We start from the raw sequence: 27,200 nt of genomic DNA, 5'->3' as shown, positions 1-27,200 counted from the left end.
ATATTTATATAATTATGGGATTTTCTCTTACTTTTGCCATTTACAGTTACAGGTGGTTCGGAGATAATTGTATGGTAAGTGTGCACATGAACAAGATTCAATTCTGAAAAGTCTGATGGACTGACCTTTCTTCCCCTCAATGTACAGTCTAGACCAACCCCAATTAAAATCAGCGTCCTTGTCTTCTCAGGTAGCAGCTCCTCGTTTGTCCTGACAGTGATCATGTAAATGATGGGCTTCTCTTTTCTTACGATTGGGCATAACAAGTTCACAAGTCAAATAAGAAGAAATCTTGCCTCTGAAGAGATACCTTTTGAATTACAGTGCTGTACAACATGTTGATCTTCACTAGTGAGCAGACCGATGCTATCATGCTGCATTAAGGCTGCAAAATGGCCTTGTACACAAATTGGAATATTTTTTAAGGTGATTCAGTTTAAACGTCAGAAGTCTTTTTCTTTGCAATTATTTAAGAAGCGCACTCTCCAATTAAAAAGCACTGTTACTGTACCCACCCCATTTTAGTTTCCGTTATTTTAAGGAGAAGGAAGAAATTTATAGCTTACGAAAATAAATTGACGGATTAATTCCACAGGCAGACGGTCTCATTCGTTTTGTGATGCCATAGTCATGTCTGGAGGAAGGCTCTGTCAGGATCGATATTAAGATTGATAGCTATTTAGTATTCGCCTATCATAATGCAGCATTAATGGAATTCAGATGACTTACAAACTTTACTCCTGTCTTATTTCCATTTTTTACCTTTTTGCTGATGACAGTCTGGCTGGGGGTGTATTTCATTAATTATAAATATCATCCTCCAAGTTATCAAGTGGCATTTTGTCGAAGGGTAATATGTCAAGCAAGAAAATAGCAGTTTTAAGTGTGTCAGGCAAAAAATAGTCTTACAAAGTTTTTTTTTTTATTTGAGCTTTCGCAAAAATTGTAACTGCTAAATTGTGCGTTAAGACTAATTTAGAATAAGGGGAAACAGTAGCTTCTATATTGCAGTTTCTAAGAGGCTTGTACTGGTATTTGTTTGTCCATGTTGCTTTCAATGAAATTTGGCCAAGCACTTGTGTTTGGCTTGTCTGGGACTGTTGAGGTGACAAATATACAGTAGGAGGCACATCTTGGAGGTTAGTGTCATTTCAAAACTCTGGGTTGCCATGGGAGTAAGGATTGAGTAAGCTGAGCTCACGTAGCAGGCCGGCTTGTTTTGACAGGAAGATAATGTAGGCTTAATTTGAAATGTTTGTGTCACGCAGCAGTCCTGACCTTGACACTGTTTGTGGTTTTTCCGAAGGGAGAGCTCACCCAGTGCAGTGGCTACATTAGAGGTTTTGTTTTATCCTTTTTTCTAACTAGTCTCTCAGTGCTAATGGAACCCAGCAGGGCTGTGTTCGTTTCTGTTTGGCACCTGGCCAGGAAGCAGCATAATTATGAACCCGTCCTTTAGTCAGAGAATTGTTTTTCAGGTAATGGTATTGCTACTTGATACTGTGAAATAGGTAAGTACTCATCATGGAAATTATAAGACATATTAGGGGCTCCATCCTGTTAGCTTTTCCTCAGAAACCTCCCTATCCAGTTAAATTAGTTTATTTTTTTATTATTTCAAAAAGTATCAGAATTCCTTGCGATAATAAGTTTTAGCACCCCTTATGTTGCATTTATATCAGAATTGCAGATCGAGAATGCTCATGCTTTGAAACTGTGTAGTAAAAAATGCACACATGTCCACAACAGCATTTAACATAAATACACAACAATATTAGCTACTGTATGATTTTTTAAATAATTGATCTTTTCAAGTATATTCAGTACCACAACACAGATTCTTCATGGCACTGAGATGTTTTGCGTGCTTGAACAGTTGCATTCTTTTTTTAGCATTCCCTTCGGTATATAAAGTCAATAGACATTTTAAGATGCATGTCAGTTCTATTTTATTTTGTTTGGCCTAGCCAGTTACCCATGACCTTTCCCTTAAACACACAGGCTGAGAGCCTCACATTCTAGAGATCTGACCATCAATAGTCTCTGAAGAACCTCTTGAGACCCTCTTGACCCCTACTTCCCCCGTTATCCTAGTGGCCCTGCAGTCCTCCATTGATCCATGTGTAACCTTCAATTCACAAAGTCATCCTACTCAGTTCCTGGACACATGGGATCTCTGGAGTAGAAGAAAGCAATTCTGCATATAGTGTTTTAAAAAATAAAAAAATGAGCTGAGCTGAAATTAAAAAATAGAGTTTAGTGTATTTTTGTTAATCACCAGAACTGATCTATAAAGGAAATTGAATGGAAGGTCATTTCTTTCACTATAGTTTGATATACTGTAGCTTGCTTTGGAAAGACCTAAGAATGTCTACTAGTCTGATTTAACAACATTAATATAGACAACCAGCCTATAGCAGCTATGGATCAGAGACAGAAAGCTCTGTGGGAATTAAACTTTGTCCAGAGTGTTGATAATCCCAGCTTCTTAATTCCCTGCTACAAAACATCTATTTACACATTCTGAAATCTCAGCGATAGAGTGGAAAATTTTCATTGAAATGTATTAACTTTGCTTATAACAATTCCCACTGTGCAAAGCAAACCAGAAAGAGTGTAAAAAACTGTGGAGTCTTATGCAATTCCTACACGTGGGATGATCCCGTTCAAACGAGCTCATTTCATGTTGCTATTAGTTGTGCTCTGCGTCTGATGTGTGTGTGACAATGTGGCAGGAGCAGGCATGTTAAGCGCAACAGATGGCCTGACTGGGAGGCAGAGCCAAGGTATCTGAGTTGTAGACTGGGAGCCAGTTGTTGGGGGATTGCCAGTTCAGAGCACAGTCACACTGCAGATCTCCTTAGGGCTAGAGAACCAGCCCATCACTCAGTTTCCCCAGCTACTTTAGCAGCTAAACGGTCTTCCTTGCAACTAATCCGAATCTGAAACATTGAATCATATAGTATTTGCTTCACACAATGAGCCAACCCCGTTATTTTATTAAGAATGAAAACTTTCCTAGACCGCCATGGCTTTCACCCCCACATCATTGTAAGAAATCAGAAAAGGCAGATGAAAGTTCCTGTGACTGGTAAAGCATGCTCCATACAGCACTTTTTAGCCGACTGGGTGAAGAGGCTGCCAACACATTCAAGCTCATTTAATTTATTTGGCAACAGCCGAGTATAAAATAAAATCTTTCCTTTGTCAGCATGCATTAAATGCAGCTCATTATATCGTAAAGAAATGCATTAAACAGTCCACTGCCTGGCTGCCTGTGAGAGAGGCATAACTCCATAAGATTTACAAAGCATCATGTAATGCAAAAAAAAGGAGGCACAGTTATTGTGAAGTTAGAGCTGAGGTCTAGGTGATGGAGCTACTGCATTCACTATCCATTTTATCGTCATGACTCTGTGGAAGTATGAGTTGATCCATTGATGTGTGAAGCATGCACAGAGAAGAGCAAGGCTGGCCATTATCATTCAGGTTTTGCTCACCTTATATTTGGTGAATGTATCTGTGGCTGTCATGCTAATAGTAAAACCTATAGCTTGCAGGCCGCACATCACTACTCCCAGGAGAAGAGAAACTGTACTGTTTAATTTAAGCGAGAGAATATGTAACAAGCTAGTCAGCCATATTCCTAATGAACAGTGAAACACGAGCCAGAACTCAGAAATCCAAAAACAGGAGGCACTTCGTGACCCAAAGCTGTGCTGTTGAAACCATTATCCAGCTTTCTTTTAAGAAAGTGCTGGATATGATCCTAGGATAATTTAACATCTAACTACCCACTAGAGTTTAATTGGAGCTGAATGCCCTCCTCTTGTCTGTAGGTTTTGTTATGTTCTAAGTGCAATTCCTGTTGGTCTCAGGATTCAACTAATGCTAATAGCATATCTACTAGTTATGCTGTCCATCTGATTTGAAAGATTAATACAGATAACCCGCTGAAGTAACCGTGGGTTAGATAGGAAAGGGTCTTTAGAGTGTTGCAAGTTCCCATGTAGCGTGTAGTTGTGTGGAGTTCAGTGATTTCTTTTCTATAAGAAAAAATAAGAGCAATTGGAATTCGGCAGCACCTCACAACACACTGTAAAATGTGTTTCACATAGATAATTTTCAGCCGTCTTTTAGTCCTGTAACAGTTAATAGTTTCAAATCTGCTAATTGAATTTAAAGTCTAGCACCTGCATACTTTTTGAAAATATTTTGTGGATACCCAGGAGATAACTTTCTCTTCATTAAGTTTTTCTACAGAAAATATCTGGACAACTATAATGTATGCAGAGCTGTCATAATGCATGTTCCTGTATGCATTTTCAATGAAGGAACTTAAAGAAGGTACTGTTGACCTAGGAAAGTTTCTCTAAAGGACAACTAACACCCTCTGTTGTGGGAAATAAAATTTTCCCTGCATGTAGGTCGAGGGCTGTGTGGTCATACCTTGAGCAATTATTCAAAAGAAACTCGATTTAAACTGAGTGATGGCTAAATTAAGATCAGGTGGGTTACAGAGGAAGAGGAAATGAGTGCCTGTCACATGTTATTTTTTTTAATTTACGAGCCCTATAAAAATGAAACTTTTATCTAAACTGTAGAATACTGAAAGGAGTTAATAAAGTTGGACACTTCTAGGACAACTACTTTGCATTTTCTCTAATGAGCTTTCTACAGCCTGCTGCTTTTCATGCTGAAGAGGAGCTCAGGGACAGCGTCAAAGCAGCTTTTTAAAAAAAGGTCCAGAAGTCATAATGACACTGTATTCAAATGAACTGAATTTAAAAACTCTTATGCAGTAAACTTTTTTCCAAGTAATGACACAAAAAGGCAAGCAGTGAAGCCATCTTTGTAACAATGCCAAAGTGTTACAAAGTTCTACAATGGCACGTGTTCTTAATGCTGTTTTGGAAAGGTCTGTGGTCGCATTATTTGCCATTGTTACAGGTTAAAAATTAAATGATTAGTATGTGAATTTTTAAATTTTGCAATCAAATAAAGATAAAGGTGACAAAGTTCCCATTTTATTTTAATGTATTTGGAATAAATTAGAAGTGCCTGTTTTTATAACACACCACTTTTAACTCGGCACGCGGCACTGCTGGCTCACAGATGTCCAGGAGATTACAGATGTCACTGCACAGAAGCCACAGTAAACTGGAGATTCCCTGGCCAATTCAAAACTAGCCACAGCCACTGCTGTTGCTTGGTGGACCCAGTCAAGTCACGGGCAGGTAATAACAGACAGTAGCTCGGACTCGATCTGGTGAAGTCTGGACTCCAGGCCTCAATCTCCAATCCAAGAGAGTGTTTTGGCTAATGGCGGCACTCTGAAATGGCACTAGAATTTATGATAAAAAAAACTGTTCAGCCTTGGCATATTTGACTGATGCCCCTGTGAAACAATTTCCATTGTGTCGCAATACACTTCTGTTGAGTAAACCATTTTGGTAAGGAAAATTGATCATTTTTACATAGCTGCCTCCTGCAAGAAAAAGCCCAACTGTCCTGAAATATCAATGATTTAGCATCTTTTACACCCTCCTGAACAAAGCCTCCCAGCACACCTATTTATTTTGTCCCTCCTGGTTGCTTCATCAGCATAGGGAGAGAAACGAGCCTGCCTGCACATCTGCTTTGAAGTAATGACAGGCAGCCTTGATGAGGTAACTGTGTAGCACGGGCGGTGTTTCAGGAGAGCCAAGGTCTTGGATTTATGACAGCCTTTCGCCGGAGCGCTGTGAGAAAGCTTGTTGTTAATGGGAGGTGCCCGCAGATTTATGGAGTGTTTTGGGCCAGAAACGAAGGGCACAGTTTGAGGAATGGCTCACCAGGGACTGCTTAGACCTGCGCACAATTTCAGAAGTTTATTAGCAGGCGCCTGTAGGATGGACAATGACTGATACATTGTAAACCACAGAGAATATTGTGTTCCTGCTAATTGTACCTCCATCACTCGCCCGGCTGCTGTGAATAGAGCACCTACAATCACTTTAACGGCTCACTCTGTTTTTATAGGCAAACTAGAGGTGAGGCTCCTATCTCATAAAGCAAGGGGACTCTTTTTTCTCCTGTTCAAGAGCATTGTAAATAGTAAAAGTGCATCATGGGAAGTAATGTGATCTGTTATCACGACTGACTCAGGCGAATAGACCTCAGTCTTGCAGTCTCACCATAAATCTTCAGATGCTATATGTGGAGGTGATGTTTTTTGCCATGATGGGTCTTAGTATCATTTCAGCTGGTAAAAAAGCTGTATGTAAAACTGACTTCAGGTGTTAATATAGTAAGGTATTTAAGTAATTTATTATAATCTATTTTTCTAAAACTTGATTTTTGCGAAACACTTAATACTAATAATTAATACTATGCATTTAATAGAGTTGTCAGACAGGTTTTTAAAAGTGTGATGTGTCTTGTTGATCTGATATGTGCTCAGAGATCATCCCACAGTCTTGGAGCGACAGAAAGGATAGCTTGATCTCTTCATGTTCAGATCCTTGTTTTGGGAGCTGAAAGAAGACCAGAGCACATAGGTGTATAAAGTTAACAGTTCCCTGATTCATTCAGAAGTCATACTGCTTAAATCTTTAAAGGTGATTGTAAGGATATTGGTAGAGTGTGATCCGTATGGGTTGCCGTACTGCACAGATGATGCAGTACATGAATATGTAAATAGTGTATATATAGAGAGAGTAGTAGATTGAGGGGCAGTTGGTTAGGCAGTTACAGTTTGTTAGTGTAGTAAGAGTTATAGAGCACAAAGACTTAAAGGAATGTCTTACACCAACAGGTTGAAAGAGCTGTACTTTTTTAGTCTGGAGCAGAGCAGAGTACAAGGGAAACTGGGGCAAGGATTTCGTCTTCAGCATAAGCAGTGAAACACAAAACAGAGGAAACAAATGGAAACTACATAAAAGTGCATTTAAAACTGAGAACAGGAAGCAGTTATTAACACAAAATGTTGTGGGAGTGTGGAATAAGATACCCAGCCACATTGTTGAAGAGCAACAGCTGGAAGAAAGAAACATCCTTGGATGAAAATGTACTTACTGTATCTTTCTCCTGTCTTAAAGGGAAAGTGAGTTAAGCATAAATTAGCCTGACATGCATTATTTATGAGAGGCTCTGTGCCCTAGTGTAATGTCATGCAGTGCAATTGTAAGTAAACTTATTTTGGGCGTTTTCAACATCTGTCTTACCTTCAGAGATGGGGTAAAGTAAACTTACCTTGAATGGCCCTAAGGCTGATGTCATGGGGCTCAAATTAGGGCCGATTTCTCATGTGTTCAGTGCCGTGAAAGGAGCCACATGTGGAGCTGGTAGCTGTGGGTTATTCTGCGGCATGTGTCTGGTTTCTTGGTGCCTGGGTGGGTCAGACAAAAATGAGGAACTCTGACTGTCCTCTCCCCGGGAACTTCCCTTTATTTTGTTGTTTGTCTTTCAGTTGATCTCCATCCCCCACAAACATGAGATGGTGCTCATCTGTTAGGGCACCATGTGCGTGGGTGCGTGATGATTTGTGTGAGGGTGGGTACATGTGTGTGCGTGTATGTTTGGCTATCTGTGTGTATAATCAGCTCATTTCAAGTCAATGGTATAGATTACACATAAAGCCCTAGCTCTGCTGGGAGACACAAATTACAGCAATTAGAATTAGCCAGAGGAGATCCAGCAATGCATTATTAATTGGCACAGTCATTAAAAGCCTGCTAGTTATCTGAAAAGGGATACAATATCAATATTCCAGCGCCAGAGAAGAAAGACTGAATCTGTTGGAGATGGCATTTGCAGCCTGAGGTCGTTACAACGTGGGCAATTAGCCAAAGGTTTCATTAGGTGGCACGTTTTACTTGAAAACTTGCCTTGACATTCTAATAGGGTGTTATGCCCAGGACAGGAGGAGGTATTTTTGCAGTGTCATTATAGTCTGCTAACAGCAGGAAAATTATCGCCAAGCTCAATTTGAAGGAAAACTTCCCTCAGCTGCTCTTCTGTTTTGATGCTGAGCAGGTACCATAGGAAAGTTTAAAGATCCAATAGGTGTCCCTTAGACCAACATCCTATGTTTCCCTTTAGATACCACTCCTGTGTTGATTGCACAGTTGGTTCAGAATCACCCAGAGTTACTGTCACTCGGGGGAGTGAGCTGTTCCAGCTTGAATAAACTCATTTTCCTGTATCTGTCTTGGTATATAGCTAGCACAATCCTCACTAATTTATATTTCCATTGAAGTATCGCTTTATGCTTAGTACTTACCACAGGGACTTCTGCAAGTTTATCGCTCATGGCCCTGCAGTGACCATTCCATCCCCCCCTCCCTCAGCTCCACCATTAACATCCAATCAGTGAGGCACTGGTCCCTGACTCTCCCTCCATCTTCAGGCTTCCACTTCCACCCCTGCAAAGTGTATAATGTAGTTGTATTATGATTTGGCTAAACTGAAATGGTGTTTTAGACAGAAGTTCAGGAGGAGGTCAGATTTATAATCTCGCTTTCACAAGCATACTGTAGATATTTCACCTGCTGAGCACCCTTTCTGTGAATTATTTTCTTGCACCCCTCCCTTCAGCCTATCTTCACCCCTGCTGCAGCTCCCTGGCTCATACCTCATGAGAACAGGGGGGTCTTTGTGAGCCTTGTCCTTGAATTTTGCCCAGTGTTTAATCTGTTTCCAATTTTCATTACATTTGGTCTCTATGTTACATTAATAAGTATTTGGCCGAACTACTAAATTGCATTCTACTTTGCTTCTCTTGTACGTTTGGTCTCAGTGCACATAGACTTTTAAGCTCCTTGAAACTGTGATGGTCTCAAAATTCTACCAATGAAGATACATTCCATGAGGGATGTGCAGCCTGTTTTAGGGAAATACAATGCTGAATTAAGCAATGGGAGAATAATATCACAACAAATATATTTAAGTGCTTTGCAGTTTTTGATTTAAAAGATTAAAACATACTGCTACATGAATACACTGTACATAAATTACATATTCCACAGGAGGGATTGCTTTTAGAATAATCTCTTGAAAATGAGCATCTAATCAAGTCTGATTCCGACCAGGTTATTTGTTATCCTATTTTCAGTCTGTGTGCTTGAAGGAAACAATGGTCTTGAACTCCTTAATCTGGTCACAAAGTGGAAGACAGGGCATAAAGGGAAAAAAAAACTTTGATTAAAGAAGCTGACCTGCTCTGGACCCCAGAGCATGCTTAGCACTAGTGAAGACATTTTGCTTTGTTATCATATTTATAAAAAATGATACGTCTGCTTCCTTAGACAAGCACCAAACGGGATTTTCTGTGCTGGGGCAAGTCGGCAAAAAGAAGCAGTCTTTTGCTGAGTAATCCATTTAGGCTCTCTGGCAAGAAATAAAGGAAATGTAAATTAATCTAATTAATCAAATGATTTATACAGTGTCAGTCGCATCACTTTTGCATTTCTATATAAGTGTCATTTTCCACTGCGGTTGTGGAATGAGCCTGCTTCTCCATGTAGGCTGTGCACCTGCTTGCAAGCACCTACAGCAGATTTGTCTAAGATAAAGGATGATTTTCCTTAAAACATGGAATTGCAAATAGTGATCTTTACACTATGCAGCGACAGGATCAAGTCTGGGTAGGGTATACAGGTACAAGATGGTGGTAGCCATAGATGTAAAATTTAATTGAGGTTATTTAGCCTCGAAAACAGTCCACTAATTCAGACTTCTTCACAAGTGTGTCTCACACATATTCTGTTCCAACTTTTCTGTAGCTCTCTAACCAGGCAGGTGGCTTAAATGGCTGCAGATGAAGCTCATAATAGGCTGTTTTGCAGAACACAGAGCAAACTAATGTACTCGCACTGTATTCTCAGTCACCTTGTCTCCCTGGGAGCTGTGCTTAGTTTAGGGCTGCCACACACATATTGTTAACATTAAAACAGTATTGATTTCAAATATCACTGAGTTTTATTATCTTTAACTCCCTAGGGCTACAAACTGAAATTCTAAATTAATATTTACTTTCACCTTTATTTTATATGCTTTATTTTCTATTTTCATGCAGCTACAAAACTACAGTTTGGGGGTAAAGTTGCATTGATTGTGCCTATCTCACAAGAGCTTGAAGCTGGAAAAGATATTTGTGACTTATAATTGCATACATCCTATGAGACTCCCTATGGACAGAGTCACTGTTACACCAAAACATATTGAGTTTAATTTTGCTTTAAATCCCCCCCACCCACAACCACACTCAAATTCAAGGCATAAACAGAAAGATCTCTGAAATTCATATGGATGATAAAAGCATAGCTGTGTGAAATTTAACAGGCTCTGACTGGAATCATGGAGTGAATTCTCTAGCCCTCACCCCTTATTTTTAGGTCTTAACTTTTAATGGACGAGTAGAGCCTCAACCTGCTTTTGGGAAACGTTAAGATAAAATCTAACGTATGGTCTTGTCCGTGGAGGCTGTAAAACCATGTAAGAGGCAGGGACTCACAGATAAGAGTTGATGTCTCCTGTCTTGTTTCTTTGGTTTTCATAACAAAATTCAATCTCCCACTTCAGTCTCCGATGTTAAAGCAAAGAAATGAAAAGAGACACCTGTTTTATATCCTGTGGTCTGAGGGAGTCCCACACTAATCCTCCATTTATCATAATTTCATTTCTCCACTGGCATTTCATCTCAATTTATCATAATGCGCTTTATCAGCTTGTTGACATTTCCAAAGGTCTGCTGCCCTCTTCCAGAATGTCGCTTGTGATTAACCACCCGCAAATCCCTCCGCCAGGTCTGAAAGGGTACAGTGGAGGAAATCAATAGCTTTCCTGTGTACAAGGGCCCCCAAACTCCTGCTGCAGAAAGCAGGGCTAAATGAATGATTAAACATGATGAATAACAGTGTAATGTAAGAAGCCAAGTAGCGCGAAATGCTCACTTTGGGTTCAGCTCAAAGATTTATTGCCCGGTACCATAAATAATGGATTCATCAATCTTTCAAGGACTAAGAAAAGGCAGCCCATCACTGCAGCAAACAAGGCCTCAAGGAGAGTGACGCACCAGGGGTACAACACCTATTAATGCCAGCAATGAAAACACTGAATCAGAGTGGCTTGCCTTTTCTTGTAACATCACATATTAAATCCATGGCTTTTCGCGTAATCAGCTTCCATTTCTTACTTCAGCACAGGGAATAACGGTTTGATGTAGAGCTGGACTTTATCTCCTCCAGGTCTTTTCTTTAATACAACTGAGCACAACAGACTTTTTTTAAAGCTGTGTGCGCATTCAATACACTCCATAATCTTTGCCACATCCTTGCTTGCTGTGGAATAATAAAAGACTTAGGATGAGGACAAATGCAGTCCTAGTTCTTAGGACTCTGCTGTGAATGATAACTGTATTGGTTATGTTTTGGAATGTTTGCGTTTTGTCATCAGGACTTTGATTTTAATTATTTAAAGGAGAAAGATTGAAGTCTTCCCTAACGTGAGGAAGAATTCTCCAAATATAAATTCTGAGTGAACTATTTGTGTAGGAGGAGAACACAGCAAGTCCATACTGTGGATCACGCTGCAGCCCGAAATAGGAGCAGATTGGGTTTATAATAATTCTAAACAGTGCTTGTTATACTAATATTCCAAATCACATGATAAGGACTGCCTAGGTTTCCAAGAATAGGAGCACCAGCTAATTGTGTAATTAAAACTGAGCACTGGCCTAGTGCAGGTAATGTGGTTATTTTTATTCTGTCATGGATAAATGCACACACACAGCGTAGAAGCATTTTTGATGTTTTTCTTCCATTTTATTTTCATAGCAGGTTCAAAAATCATAAAAAAAGTTTGCATCTTCATTTTACCAACCAGTCTCTTATTTTCTAGGGCATTTGTTATATTTTTGGGCTTTCCCTCCTATGTTTGACCATACTGTAGGTTGATTCGTAAACATTATACTGTATTTATAACAAACCTTTCAAGCTGGTACAATGTTCCCCTCAGGAAGAGAATTCTGTAATGTACTTGAATTTAAACGTGCTTATTTCCTAGTGCATTGCTTCTGTTTTTATATTTAATGCAAGCTAAAAATGATTCAACTTCTCTACTTAAGCATCAGTTTTAGTACTCCACTTCCTAAATTTGGGCCTCTCAGCCCTTAATTAGAAGCCAGAAAAGTCAAATATACTGTACTGTACATTTGCAAAGTAACCCACTAAACAATAGAACATAGGAGTTGTGCAATCTCATTCCATAGTAGTTTGCTATAGAAAAAAGCAGATATAAATAGCTGAGCTGCAGACACATTGAATACTCATAAATAAATGGAAACATTGTTAGAAGGAGACAGAGTGTGTTTCATTTGACTAAGAGCTCTGCTCCTTATCTAAGAGAATTTCATAAGGAAAAAATTCTGATGATGAATGATAATGGAGTCCTGTTTGAGAAATGATGGTTTCCCTCAGAAAAAAAAATATATTATGGCAGTTATACATTTGGTGAAGGTTTATAATCATGAAATTGTGCAGACACAATATCCTGCAGTATTTAAATGTCTGTACATTAATCAAGGACATGTTAGTATTTTGGCCCAGGCAGGGCTATATTAGGATCTTTACACTTATATAAGTTGATGACATCAGAGTCATGGACACCAGACAAACAAGACATTATTTGAGACTATCCAATAAACTACTAAGAATTAGTGTTTAATATATTTTGAGACTCATAATTCAGTGTGGCCAGTTCAGTGGTGCAGTAGTTAGCATTGCTGCCTCACAACATTGGTGCCCTGGGTTCAATTCTAGACTTTGATGTGCTATTTGATCTTAGAAAATGGATGATTCAGTGTTGTAAGACACTTCAAACTATTATTGTATATCTGTCCATTCCTGTGTTGTTTCTGGTTTCATAGCCCCTGTACAGTAGGTGTTTTCATTATGTGAATTTATTTTTATTTGTGTTAATTTAGGTTTTACCACCTCCAACACCCCCAAAAACCTAAATACATAACAAGCTGAACCCTTTTGTTTTATTAATATTTTACATGTTGCATTTTGATGTTATTAGAAGGCTTACCAATTACCTTAGTTCCACAACCAGTGAAAAAAGAGGTTTTGATTTTGTAATGATCTGAACCATTACAAAGCCTCTGTACCCAAGCTTTGTCTTGATGGGTTGCTGTCAGGTGTTGTGGACGTGATATTTGATTGTGTTTGACAGCACGGAGAAGAGAGAAGTGCTGCTTAAGCAGTCTGCAAATTGCACTGTACTGTAATAAAATATCAAAGTACAGTACATTTCTCAAGGCCTCTTCTGACACTGGCAAACAAGAGGTGAGTACTGGATCATGTGTCACCACAGAGGAGCTGCGCTTCTGGAAGGGAACCAGGAGGAAGTTCAAAATCCTTCCAACAGCACAGCCTTTGGAACAAGAGCTGAGATCATTTTAAAAAGCATTGCAGCATTCAGACTGTGTAACTCAATTGCTTGGTGCTGCAACCTCTGACTCAGATTTTGATTTAAAAAGCAGTCCATGTTTATATAGTTTGTCCCTTGGGTGAGAACTTGGCAGCACATGTAGATGTACTAATGGCACACTTTATTAGGATTATTGGGATGTTTTTAATAAAAATGTATTACAGATGAGCTAAAAGCAGCTTGATACCCCACTAATCATCAGATCTGGTTGGGTGGGGCATCCGGTCGCTTTAGGTTGCTGCTGGAAGAGGTAATAGTGAGACCAGTAGGGAGTGCTCACCCTGTAGTTTGTGCCCCAGTATAGTGATGGGAACACTCTACTGTAAAAAAAAAAGGCATCATCAGACATAAAACCAAGGTCCTGACTCTCCGTAGAGATTAAAAATTTCAAGTAGTTTCTCAAAAAGATTAGGGGTGTTACGTCCTGGCAAATTTCCTGCTGGCCTTCACTAATCATGGCCTCTTATCCTAATAATCCACATCTTCATCACTCTATTCTCCTCCCCATTGAGAGCTGGTCTGTGGGGAGTTTACTGGTGCACTATGGCTGCCGTTGCATCATCCAGGAGGGGCTGCACACTGGTGGTGGTGGAGGGGAGTCCCCATTACCTGTAAAGTGCTTTGAGCGCAAAAGAGCGCTACATCCAGTAAGTGTAAGGAATGAATGAATTAGTTTCACAGCTGAGCTGCAGGTGAGGCAGGAGAGAGTGAAGTGGCTTGACCTCTGGGTCACTCTCAGCGCCATATCCCAGGCCTCCCCTCCTCCTTCACACAGCAGACCACCCCTGCTTCTCCTCTGAATTGTTTCCAATGGAGACCGACGTTTACAAAAAAAAGAATGCAATACTTGGAACTCTCCGAGAAGGCCCTCCTGCTTCTGGGGATGCTGCTAGCCAGCAGCAGAGCCAGCGCCGTGGAGTGAACCGAGATGATTGTGCTGTTGTTAATTCGGATTTACAGAGCTTCAAGAGCAGCCAGATATCCTCCCCCCCCCCCCACAACCCTCCCCCCACACCACACCGCACTCATTTTGTTTCTTTTTCTCAACACCTGCCTAATGACTTTATTATACAATGCCAGCGGATGTCTTTTCCCGTGTCAGATTGTGCCCCCAGCCAAAATTTTTATGCCTTTTTATCACATAGGGTAGAGAAACTGGAGTCTAATTGTTCCCGTTAGATGGGCAATCTGTTCCACAAGAGGCAAGCAGTGTTTTAATTTTTACTGCTTTTCCACCCCCATTGGCTCATTGCACAGACTCACGTACATAGCAATAGTATTATTGAGTTCTTGTGCTGTTTGTAAAACTCATAAGGATAGAGAGATCCAAGTACTGTATACATCAAGGACAAGACAGTATGGTATGAGTAAGCCACAGTGACAATCTCAGGGCTTCTGTTAACAAATATCTAAGCAAATCCCACAAGTCCAGAGTCACCCTTTTTCACATTGCTTAAGCAGTGTATGAAAATAACTTACTTAAATGTAATTTTGAAGTGGCACCTTCCTAACAAACATGTTCCATACAGTATGTCAGGCTATTTTTTGTTGTAAAATGGAAAAGGTACAGTAGATTGGGTTCAACAGAACAGCCATTGCTAGTTACAAGTATCCTACAGAATGTGATAAAGAATACCGTGCAATTCTTTTCACTTTGGAAAGCAGTTTACAGTATGTGGAAGGTATTCCAGATTTTGAAAGAGAGAAACAGGAAAGCCCTTTGGCATTCGTTATCTTGAGGCGATAACGAGGGCAAGCCTCATTAATGCCCACACACTGGTTTGATCTCCGCACAACCGAAAACCACTGGGCAGAGTGTTAAACACACAGAGCATGCTTCTCTGCAAGAGAGGGATCCCTAGAGATGAATTTTATTCCAGAAAATGAGTATCATTTAGCTGAATCGCCTGGCTCTTATACCCTGTTCCGAACCTGTGCCATTCAATGCTATTTAACAGTAGAGGAGAGAGAAATGAAAAAATTTAAGCAGAGAGAGACTCTGAGCTAGGAACTGTGGCTGCAGAAACAACATTATCATATTTATTGTCCAACTATATTCTGCTAAATTGTCATAGGCTTTTGTTTGTTGTTTTTTAGATATAATTATTAATAGATTGTAAAGTGTGTTTTTAAGTTTTTGTTTCTAAAAATGTGTTAAGAACTATAGAAATGCATTAACTAATTCTATATATTCATAAAGTTAACACTGCATTATTACACCATCTATAATGTCTCAGCATCCTTAAAAGATATTTTTGTGTCACTAGTAAATAAACATATTCTTCATAGAGTTTCAAAATAACTTTTGTGCTTCTGTAATGCTTACGTACAATAGTGTTATGCTCTACTAGTATTCATAAGTCCAGTACAATGTGTTTCCTGTAACTACAGTCACATCTTTCAGTGTCTGAAGTCTGTAATTCTGTTCTTCTTCATTTCTGTTTGACCTGTGATCAGCAAGGTAAAAGTAGTTTGTCAAAAATTAGACTCTCAGTAAAATGATAATGTGAAGAAAAGCCATGTTGTCGGATTGTTCCTGTAAATTTTAAAAGCATTTTTCTCTGATGAGGGGATGTTTTCCATACACCAACACTGCCGATTGAAACAGCTGTACTTGTTCATATTGCTTGTTTGTCTTCATAAAACTGACTAAGGATTAATGATGTTTTTCTTTTAAGAAATTGCTCATGTTTCAAATTGAAACAAGTTCAGTCAAGAAATATAACTGGTACCAAAGGCAAACTAAAAACAGAAGGTTATGTACTGTAGTAATGTCTAAATTCTTCATAGAAGCATGCATGGATACACTCAATATATACTCAGATATAGACAGGGTTGAACAGTAAAAAAGAAATTAAAAACAGGCAAGAGATCAGGTAAAACACACAGAGAACATTTTTCCATCTCACAGTGATTGACAGAGCTAATTCCTCTGTAATTGTGCACTGGAAGTATCTTTAACAATAGCCAGAAAAGATCTCTAAACACTATCTCATTGTACAAGTGGTTAAACAGAAATTGTTCCAGGTGTGTAGGAATTGATGAATTAAGGGTGACCTATAAAATCTTACCACCCCTGTCGGAACATTGCTCTAATCTCACAAGAAACCAGCTCAGAGCAGGAAATATCTGTAAACCTTATGAATTTTATGTGAGTTTCTATGGATTGAAAAAATATATTGAAGTTCATTGCCAGATACTGTATTTACATTTCATACAAATGATAAAGGTTGTGGCCGTATGGTGTATGGTATTTCCAAATAGCCAATTCTGTTTAGCAGATCTGAAACCTGTGCTGATATACAGGACTTTTGTGATTGTACTTGTGTGAACTTTTCAAGAATCTTAACGACCTGCTGAAAAGGGACAGTTTAATGAACAACAGTTGGAAGTGTGGTAAAGAATATCATGTCTGCCTCGAGTCTTCCTTTTCTAAGAGATTAAGAGCAGAAGAGGCAGAAGTCAAGGACAGTGTTAGTCTGAGTTTTGAGTAGCCCTTAGGGTGCTCCCTGTCACTCCTCACCCTAATGAGAGCTCTGTAAAAAGTGTATCCAGCCTTTTGAAAAGCCCTCTGTGTCGCAAAACTTTCTCTTGTTTTTCGCGTTGACTTTTCACTTCCTCGCTTGCTGTCGGCTCCCTGAGGTGCTGAACTCTCCTGGGGTGATCAGGTGCTCCACTTTCATGCCGCCTTCATCTTCCAGAGATGTTTAAAAATCAGCTGGAAGTGTTGGATCCTGAGCTGCCTGTTAAAGCAGCACCAGATCATGGTGTGAATTTCACTTATTTGACAAAAGAAAAAATGGCATTTCCAGCCATAATCTGGTTTCTGGGACATCAGGATACAACAGGTGGATGTGGTGTGATAATATATACTGTATATATACAACATATATTGAGAAGAAACTTCTCAATTTATTTATTTGTGTTTTTAGAAAAATAAAGTAAACAGACTCTGGAAATTGTTTTCTGTGTCAGTGCGCCTGCAACATACTGTAAATGACTGTCATTTTCCTGAATTTGTTGTAAGTGGTGTAAAATATAAAGGTTTGATGCATTAGACATGTATGTGCTGTATATATACCTATATATAAACAGTGATGTCAAGGAAGAGCTGATTGTTTTACTAATTTTATCATATTCACAGAGGTGCTCTGTCAGTACTACTGGAACAATAAGTGTATGTCAGTTTGGGAAGTGTAAGAGAGTTTTGAGGATCAAGTGGTTTCAATAATGTTGTTCAAGTTATGTCAGTTTTGTCTGACATGTCCCCTAACTCTCTATATCTATGATATTTTGTGGTTATGCCTTAAAGTCCAACATGCTCAGGAATAACCCAAATAGGCACTATGGAAGAACTGCCAGTGGCAATGAGGCAGATCAAGTTTGGCACATGGGGGTGGTGCACAAAGAAAATTACCAAGAAAAATATTAAAGTTATTCCTGATAAAATTCTAAATGTAGATTGCATATGTATGAATCAGCAGTGTTTAAAAATAAAAATAAATTAACTCCTAGTGAATGTGCATCATACCATGCCCTTCATGCCTTTTTTCCATCAGAATGTGTATTTTACACTCAGAAGTATTTCATAATACATCTCAGCAGGTCAGTGGCAGCAAATGCATTAGCAAACCCCACAGCGAGAATTTACAGAAATATTTTGTTGAGATAATGCTTCGTTTTAGGGATCATAATTATAGTGTTGCATAGCCTTAAGGGAGAGCCATTGGCTTTCATTTGTACACATCGAGAATAAGACCACAGAGTTATCTTTTTCCTATCATGCATTTCCAGTGTTTGCTTGATCCAGAGTAGAACTTGGCCATCAGAAATGCAGAGCCCAGGGGTGTGACTGATTAGACCTCTGCCAGAGACCCATGTATTGATTAGATGTTTTCAGACTGGCATTGATTGAGAGGCCTTATCAAATGCCGATTCAGCAGCTCAGAAGCAGCACTGAGTCCTAAAAGACAGTATGGGCATCTAGATCAGGGGATTTGCTGGAGTGTTGGTTTACGTTTTATTCAGCTGCGGAAGAGCAGATTGATGTCCTATTGCTGTCTCTGCATTAAGTTTTAAAAACACAATTTTTTCTCTGCTTCTTGTTGGACAGGAGAGCCTTGCTTTGCACTGTGCGACTCTCGGTTTGTTTCCAGAAATCAAGACACACCTCCTTGACACACCTTTCTTACTCTTCAGTCCTCAGCCATCCACGGCATTGCTTATGAAATATCTGTTAATGCAAGGAGTTGCTTTTATTTTTCTGCTGCAAACAAAATGTATTTCTACTCTCAGACTTCCACCTGGAGTGATTCAATTGAACTGCAGTCACTCGGGGGCTTGTGTCGGCACTTGAAGGTCAGACCAGAGGCCACTTCAATATCCGAGGTTTTAAACTTTATTGGAACTGACTACTTCTGTCCTGTATTTAAGATTATCTTCATCTTTCAGAAGCCCTGAAGCCTCACAACCATAACCTCAGAACCTATCGAAATGAAGCTCTGGAGAATTCAAGTTAAGGAAAAGGAAATTCTGTAGTCAGATTTGAGTGTGGAAGATGTTTCATTCACTAGGTCCCTACTTGTGCAATAAATGTCCCTGCTCTTTCACCCTTTTGCCCTGTCAGTTGTCTATTAAGCAAATCCTATCAAATAAAAATGTAAAAAAAAACATCCAGAGGTTAATACTGATGCTGACTTTACAAAGAGTGCAGTGCAGGAGAGAAAATAAGAAACATCCTCAAACATGCATTGAATTGAAGATGAACCGTTACATCCCAACTTTATTCTGGATGTTAACAGAAAGAGCCATAGCTCTGTGAGTCAATCATGGATACTGACATGTGATTCAGCTGTTAAGGCCCACTACAATGATAATATGCTTGGGTCTAACTTTTGTGCCTCAGTACAAGTGAAGGATGCTATGCATTTATTAACACTTTAATATAACGTAAATGTGTTATACTTATTTTTAGAAAGCAAAAAAAGAAGTCAAAGAAGGAAGTACCGAACCTACTGCAACACCTAGAAATATCGAAGGCAATATCGCTAGGTATTGCAGTAATTAGCATTTTATTGACTGATGATAAATAATAAACACTTTTCTGGACCAAGGAGAATAAGGCTGACAAAATATGCAATGCATCAATAAAGAATATCAGCTTAATGTGTTTACAGATACTTCCAAAGTCAGACAAATTATTTGTGACACACAGTTCTGTAATTATTGACTCCTTTAGTCGATACTATTAATTTCCTAGAGGTGGCCATATTTTGTCTGTCAGAAAGATCATTGATGAAAACCGCTCCTAAGAGACAACATAACATAGTGGTTAAGGAATATAATATAGTGCTGCCTGCGGTGCTAGCCTTTGTGTACACTAGACAAATCTGCCCTACCTACCATTTTAATAAGCTCAGAAATGTGATGGATTATGAAACATATTTCCAAATGATAGACAGAGAGATCAGATGTTTGCAGGGATGCTTTTTAGGAGTATAGGGGTCCCCTTCCTTAATGTGGTAGGGCTTTGTATGAATACATATGAAATTAATTGCATGAGACATTTAATTTGTACCAGCTCTAATCCATTCCTGTGTAGCTCACAAGACTGTAAGCATATGAGCAGCTCGTCTGTTGTTATGCTCCATGGCTGGGAGTTTACCCTTCGTATGTTCCACTCTGTAATGAGGAGGACATGTGTAAGAAGAACAAAAGCTATGATCAGAAATATAGGACCCATTGCTAGAAAAGGTTCTCATTATTTAAAGAGAGAACTGTACGCTGCCAAAGCAGCTCCTCCTCGTGAATGTTTTTATATTCAAAAGTATTGTTAAGCAAAGAGGCCTGTCATTGCACCATTTGAATTTGAATGCCTTTTGTGGGGAAATTCAATGAACCCCAAGAGAGTTTACATATTCCCACTAGCAGGGTAAAACAAAGCTTTTTGGAACTGACCCAGTGAAGGCAGGATAGAGTAACATTTAAAAAAAAATCTGAAGTTTTAGAAGAACATAGATGAATAAACAGTGCCCAGGTAGCATTTGTCGTGTCAACTTTTTGGTTTTACAGTCCATCCCTTTAATTTGTTTTTGGGTTCCCGGTGCTCTGAGCAACTCGGGTGAAACCCAGACCTGGAGGTTTGTCAAAGAAGCAGCTTTCTGGTGGTACGCTCTGGCATATTTTATACACACACACTGAGTTAGAGGTTGCACTTAAATATAAATAATGTGTGTGGCGTTCTCTGCTCATCAAAATGTAAAAGAGTCCGTGTTTTTCTCTTAGGCATGGTTTTATCCATTAAAATTCTATGCATTCAAATTAGACTGTGCTCACAGAGGTTCAAAAAACATATTTGGGGATGTAATATTGACAGACATAGTGCCATGTTTTCCAAAGCTTACCAAAGCATTTGTTAATGGGAGCCCATAGTGCCCTTTCAGTTATTGTGTAGCCTCTTAGGTTTCTCCTAAGTGTTATAAAGAGTTTGTTATAAACACTATTACACTAGATTTGTTTTTAAATGTATGCTAGTTTTGGTATGAAGATAAACTTTGTAACCTTGCAGGGGTGTGTGGATTTAATTTTTTCAGTAAAGCGGAACGGTGAAAGTTGCTCCACTGGGTTTGGTTTGCTTGTGCTTTTGGCAGCTGGGCCATTCAGGGCCCATTTTGTCATTCATTCACTGCACCCTGGTCGTTCTGCCCCATCTCCTCTGCTCCAAACACCCTCCATCTCAAACGGGTGTTCTGGCTCAGTTGTATTATCCAGGCTTGAAATACCACAAGTCTCCGGTGCTGCCTACAGCAGGGCACTTGGGAATCATGCTCATTGAGGAAATGTCAAGGTTTATTTGCAGGGCAGAGGAGAAAGAACATTAGGTGGTGTTCAGTTCAAATCCCAAGGTGCACTGCAGTGCAACACTGTCATATCACGCTCTGTGGGTAGGAGGGCCTTTTGAGTCTGACTTTAACTCAAGTTTAACAACAATGGTCCTGTGACATTTTTCTTTCCTTTTGCGAACTTCCGGTCTTAACTCCATTGGTCTGGAAGTTTGTGTTAGAAGAAACTCATAACTGGGAAGAAGACTTTTTGTCAAAGTGCTATTAGCCTTTACCTGAAGGGAATAAAATTTGTCTGAGGCATAATTATTACTTTTAATCCTTTCTGTTTTACACTTTTCCCATTTTCTTTGATTCTGCCTGTTAACTCCAAATAAAATGACTCAAAAAGTTATTTTCCTTACATGTAATAATAATAATAAACTTTATTGTATATAGCGCCTTTAAAGGTGGCTTCTCAAAGCGCTTAACAGGATGACAATAACAATAAATAAGAAGACTACAACAATAAATAAGAAGATTTCACAAGGTAAGACATGATTACAATTACAACAATAACAATAGAGGAGACCGTGGAAGGTGGTACTAAGAAGAGCAGAGGGGTGAAGAATGGAACCAGTTAAGTAAAGGCTTTTCTGAAGAAGAAGGTAAAATGTGATTAAATTCTTACTTCAGCTCTGTTCATGTTCATAATGATAATGAAGCCTGTACTCTTTTGGAATCTGATAAAAAGGTTATGATTACAGTACCTTTTATTTAATGGCAGCAGTGGCTGCAGCAGCCAGGAATGCAACAGAGAGAGATTGGTTCTCATGGAATTAGAGGGTCACCCTGGCTGGTGGTGTCAGCTCACAATCAGGTTTCCTGCAAGCTGATAAATGTTTTGTCAGAAAGACAAAGTACAGCCTTCCTACAGCTCAGATTGCCATTTTTTTTTGTTTTTAAATTAAAAAAAGTGTTATAAGCGCCTTCCATGGAGAGTTATAGGATCAGTATGAATTCTTTAGATGGACTGGAGCTCCAATCAGCAATATTTTGCAGTGAATGGTTACAAATGAGAGTTGTGTGAACTTGTTAGATACTACCATATTTCTTTAAGGAAAACTGGCATGAATGAGATGGATATATACACAGAAGCCGTTATAGATAGTGTCAAGATAAAACATACATCATTTGACGATTCAAAGTGCTGAATCTGTAGATTGTCTGAGCTGGACAGCATCCTTCTGGTCACAGATTTTTAAGATGAGCATGTTACCTCTTCCCTTCTATTAGTTACAGTGGACATGGATGACCACCAGATGGCAGTCTATAACCCCACCCCGAGTGGCTCAAGGTCATGCTCTCTACCATGGCCAAACCATATCACACTTACACTTACAGCCCGTAGGTGCCATGTTTTACAGTATATATATCACACAGGCACATCTTTTTATTCACCCAGTTCACCATATATGCTTCATGATGAGATTATTTTAAAATTATTTCATTATTATGATCATTTTACATTTCAGATAATTTCTTACTTTGTGTATACTTAATTATTCTTTTACAGTCGATCATTCCATAGGGGCTCAAAATTGGTTTAGGAGCCCAATGTAAAAAAAAAATGAATGTTGCAATAATATAGAAGAGAAAGGGAAAGGACTAGATCATGGAAAATAACCGATACTTTGAAATCTCTAATGTTGGAAGGGTTCTGCTGAGCTGAATCTTGACTCATTAAAGCAGGAGCTGCTTTGCCCTGCCTATTGCTGTTGAAATAATCCCAAGTGTTTGAACAGCCTCTAGCCTTATGTACTATATACAGTATGTATATTGATTCAGAGGGTCCTTGGTGAATCATCAGTGTTTGCCAATGAACAGAAGAACAGCAGCTTCTGGAGGCAAAAGAAAAATCTGCTTGAACTTTCATCCGAGGCAAGAAGTACATTACAGTGCCAGAATAACTAGGAGTCCACTTGAATGATGCTAGCCTCTGACATGAATGTACATACCAGGCCCTGCACTCTACAGAAAATGGAAACACCAGCTTTGTTCCATCTTTAGGCATACACATAGAGGAAGAAAGGAAATGGGTTTCGCTGCCAAGAAGAGATCATTTTAAATGGCACTTTATCAATCAAACAAATGGCTTTTCTACTACAGAAATCTATTGGACCACCGAAGGTTCATTAAATCCACATTCTTCAGTATAGATCTACAGCTGTGTCGCCGAAAAGCCCATTCATCATTTAAACACTCAATTATACGTGCATTAATCTCCACACACACGTCCATTTCAGCACAGTAATAAAAATTTACATGTTAATCCCTTCGCGAGCGTTACAGGAGATGATTCATCTGAGGTTATTGACTGGCTACTAAAGTCCCGCAACTATTCCGTTCCCTTTCAGTCAGGAGAACACCGTTCTATAGCACTAGTCTTATCTTTTCATAGAATTCTGAACTCTTTATGTGGTCTGCTCGCTGGGTGGCAATTCTGGACAGTGATAAGGAAAGTGAAAGGATAAAGTTAATTAAAAAGAAAGTCACTTCGGTGGAGGTTTGTCCTAGGAAAATAGGACATGTCTCGTTTAACTTTTTCTGTGTCCTTCCTCAAGGTCAGAAAAGTGTACTTTCTGGTCAGTTTTTTTGTAAAAGAATTGTGTTTATTTTTTTAATTTGTGTGACAGAAGAACTTTACAAAGTATGGTCCTGATTTGATTGTTCTGTTTTCAGCCACAATAAATGGATTAATGCAAAATGAAACAGCAGATACAAAGAGAGCATCTACAAATCAAGGAAAGAAATTTTGCAGTTGATCATTTTTACAATATATTACTTAATCTTAAACAAATCTCCATTTAAAACCAATATTGTGATACAAAGTACAACATTTTTTATGTTTGACTTTATTATGTGGAACAAGTAAGTTGAGGTTTTTTCATGAACTGTGAAATATACTATTAATTCTGTGTCATAATTGATTGGATATCCATTAATGCAGCCTAAGATAAGATGTTTTCAAGATGAAAAGTGGTCACTTTACAAACAGCTTTAGACAAAAGTTATGAAAATTTATGGTGTTGAAAATAAAAATCAAGATGTTTTGTCCCAAACTTTGCTCTAGAGGGTATTTATAAAATCATAGACTCACTGTATCTCAAGAGAGCAGTTTTAATTTCTGAATGACAACATGACAAACTTTGTCAACCTTTTTGGCAAGCAATTTTTATACAGATGTCACTTGGGGAGTAGAAGGGTCAGATGTGATGTCCAGTTTGATATTCTTACAGCACCTCCATCTTCAAAGCTTCTCAGTTCCAGATGTTAGAGCTTTAAGAGACACACATGTGGTTTTAAACATTTGCTAGTGTCATTCCAGAAACATATTTCAATTCCAGCAGGGTTTTTTTAAAAACTGTACATGATACTTAACTCTGTTGTCCAACTTTCACCCTTTTAGTTTCACACTTTATTTCTCTCTGACTTGCCTTACATGTGGAGCACTGGCAGAGTGCCTTGGTGGGGGGGGGCTGTTTCAGGGAGACATTAGGCTGGTAAATTGAAAACAGCAGACCTCAAGGTTAGAGCACATCAATCCTCTGAGATTGGATGCTGGGGAAGTGAAGAGCAGAAATTAAAGCAGAAGAAGCACAGCTGTGGAAGAGTGAGAGAGAGAGCTAGAGAGAGAGAAAGAGAGAGAGAGAGAGAGAGGGAGAGACAGGCAGAAGGAGAGAACACCCGACCCAGCGAGTCACTCTGTGCATTGCTGCCGGGATTGCGCTGTAGTAGCAGTGCTACCTTAGTCACTCTAGCTGGTATTCTGCCTCTCTGAAATGGAAAACCTGAATGGAATTCTGCTTTGGGAGACCAGCATATCACCATAATGAGGTATGTAGTAGTGTGTAGGTGGAGGAAAGGTGTTTTAGGTCACCCTGTTTTGAATCAGTGCTCAGTATGTATTGCTGTTGGCCAGACAGAGGGGAATCTTTCCCAGGTTAGATTGTTGTTGTTGTTGTTGTTGTTGTTGTTGTTGTTGTTGTTGTTGTTGTTGTTGTTGTTGTTATGTTTGGGACATTTTACAATTTAAGCTCTTCCAGTTATTCAGGACATGGAATATTTCACTGCCTGAGTCTGAAAAACTTTTATCTTTCTGAAACCAGGAAATATCAGATTCCAGCTGTTCGAGTATTGCATTGCTACTGTATGCCACACTGTATTAGATAAGAAAAACTCACTTGCATGAAATAATTTGAGTGTTATAAATGTAGTAACTGCTTCTCAACAATATTTTTTTGTTCGTATTTGTGTCATTTTCATAAATTCTGTCGTGCCAGGTGCCTACGATAGTAAATGCTTAAGGTGCTAGACAAAATAAGCTGTCTCAAGTACATCCTTTTTTAAAATGAAAAAGAGTACCTTATTCATTTTAATATTACTGCAATTGCCAAGCAATGATTGAAAGAAATGCACCAGTAAATCAAAGAAAATTAGACATCTTATTTTTAAAATTAAAATGTATTTCATCAGCTTATAAAGTTTGCTTTTTCTCTTTAACGGTTTCAGAATATCAGTGTTTTTAATTGATTTTACTGAACTGTTATGTAAATCTCAAATAGTGGAGCAGATTCCAGCTTGATTTGGTGTTTTGTTTTATATTTCACATGATATATGTTTTTGATCTTTACAGCTTCATGTTGAAGCACCGTTAGTCTGTTCGATAAAAAAAGCTCCGGTATGGTTTTAATTGTCAATATGTACAGTATGTTATTTTTAATTATGAATGCTGCCATTTCATAAATATAAATAAACATATCAGAAAGACATATTTAATGTTTCAGTTGGTGTATTCTCCCAGACAGTAATGTGAATATTTTAAGATTTTTGACTGTTGTTTTTTAATATGTATTCACACATTATCAAGCCATCATACTGATAGCATATATACCGCTATTGTTATTACTGAGGTTATTTTATTTGACATGTAAATCTCTGCAAGCTTTAAAGTGCCGAACAAGAATCCAAGTGTTCGAAGTCAAAGGATAGCAGAGGTGTTTTAATATGAGTTTTTCCTGTCTCTCTGAAATGAAATGACTGAATACTGCCTACATTGTGGGAATAGAAATCCTACAAAAAAAATTGCAGCAAAAGCAAAACAAGGCAAAATTTGTTTTTAAAAGGTGATTTTTTTTCATTAAATGTTTGGTATTTTGTGTCATTACAAATTCAATTAAATTCATTTGCAACTTATGCGAAGCAGTGCCAGGAACACAGCGCTCATTTTAACAAGAATGTCATTTCTTTTTTGCCCCCTCTCCTTACAGTGGTACGAGTATTATTGGTTACTTTATTTGCTCTGTGTTGGGGAGTTCATCCAAGTGTCATTTTTTTCCATTTTCACACTGACACCCTTGTTAAGTGAAACATTACAGATGTGTTTTACACCTGAAGACCTTGACTTCAGACCGGATGGGTCAGTTTCTGTATTGTATAATAACAACAAGTCTGAATCACTTCGAGACCTGTAATCTTTTTCATTTTGTAATGCAGGGGGCTGAAATGGGAATGTGAGCCGGTGAAAATCCTAGAATTTCTTTTGTTTTAATGAGAAAACGGACTGGGGGGGTTGTAGTAATTGGCTGCTTCACATTAAATAGATGCAAAACACTAGCATTAGTAGCATTTAACATTTAATAAGCCTGTAACAAGCTCACTGTGTGTTATACAGGCTCACTCTGTTCTGTTTTGTTTCTCTCACTAGTCTTTTGTAAATGGACACAGCAGGGTCTCTTGCTTCTCTCCAGTACCTTTATGTAGATTATGCAGAAATATACAAAGAACAGATAGTTTTGCCTGCTTAAGACCCTGTTGTACAATAACAACTGTTTCACAAAAGTAGAG

At 38.7% G+C, this 27,200-nt stretch overlaps 1 protein-coding gene across 6 annotated transcripts in view; it reads left to right on the top strand.

The window, feature by feature from the left end:
- The window catches only part of LOC148648193 (extracellular sulfatase Sulf-2-like), a 119,382-nt gene that overhangs the window by 55,746 nt on the left and 36,436 nt on the right, over positions 1 to 27,200 (top strand). The window contains exon 1 of one of the 6 annotated variants that reach the window (XM_088608166.1): positions 25,003 to 25,190. The exons of the other annotated variants lie outside the window; for them this stretch is intronic. The gene's annotated coding sequence lies outside the window, so the exon portion shown is untranslated. Of the gene's footprint in view, positions 1 to 25,002; positions 25,191 to 27,200 lie in introns of those variants that run through there. 6 annotated transcript variants of the gene reach the window in all.

The sequence above is a fragment of the Lepisosteus platostomus genome, chromosome 15 (genome assembly GCF_059453375.1).
Source record: "Lepisosteus platostomus isolate fLepPlt1 chromosome 15, fLepPlt1.hap1, whole genome shotgun sequence".
Taxonomy (NCBI): domain Eukaryota; kingdom Metazoa; phylum Chordata; class Actinopteri; order Semionotiformes; family Lepisosteidae; genus Lepisosteus; species Lepisosteus platostomus.
The sequence above is the reverse complement of the archived record's forward strand: the minus strand, read 5'-3'. Positions and strand labels throughout refer to the sequence as shown.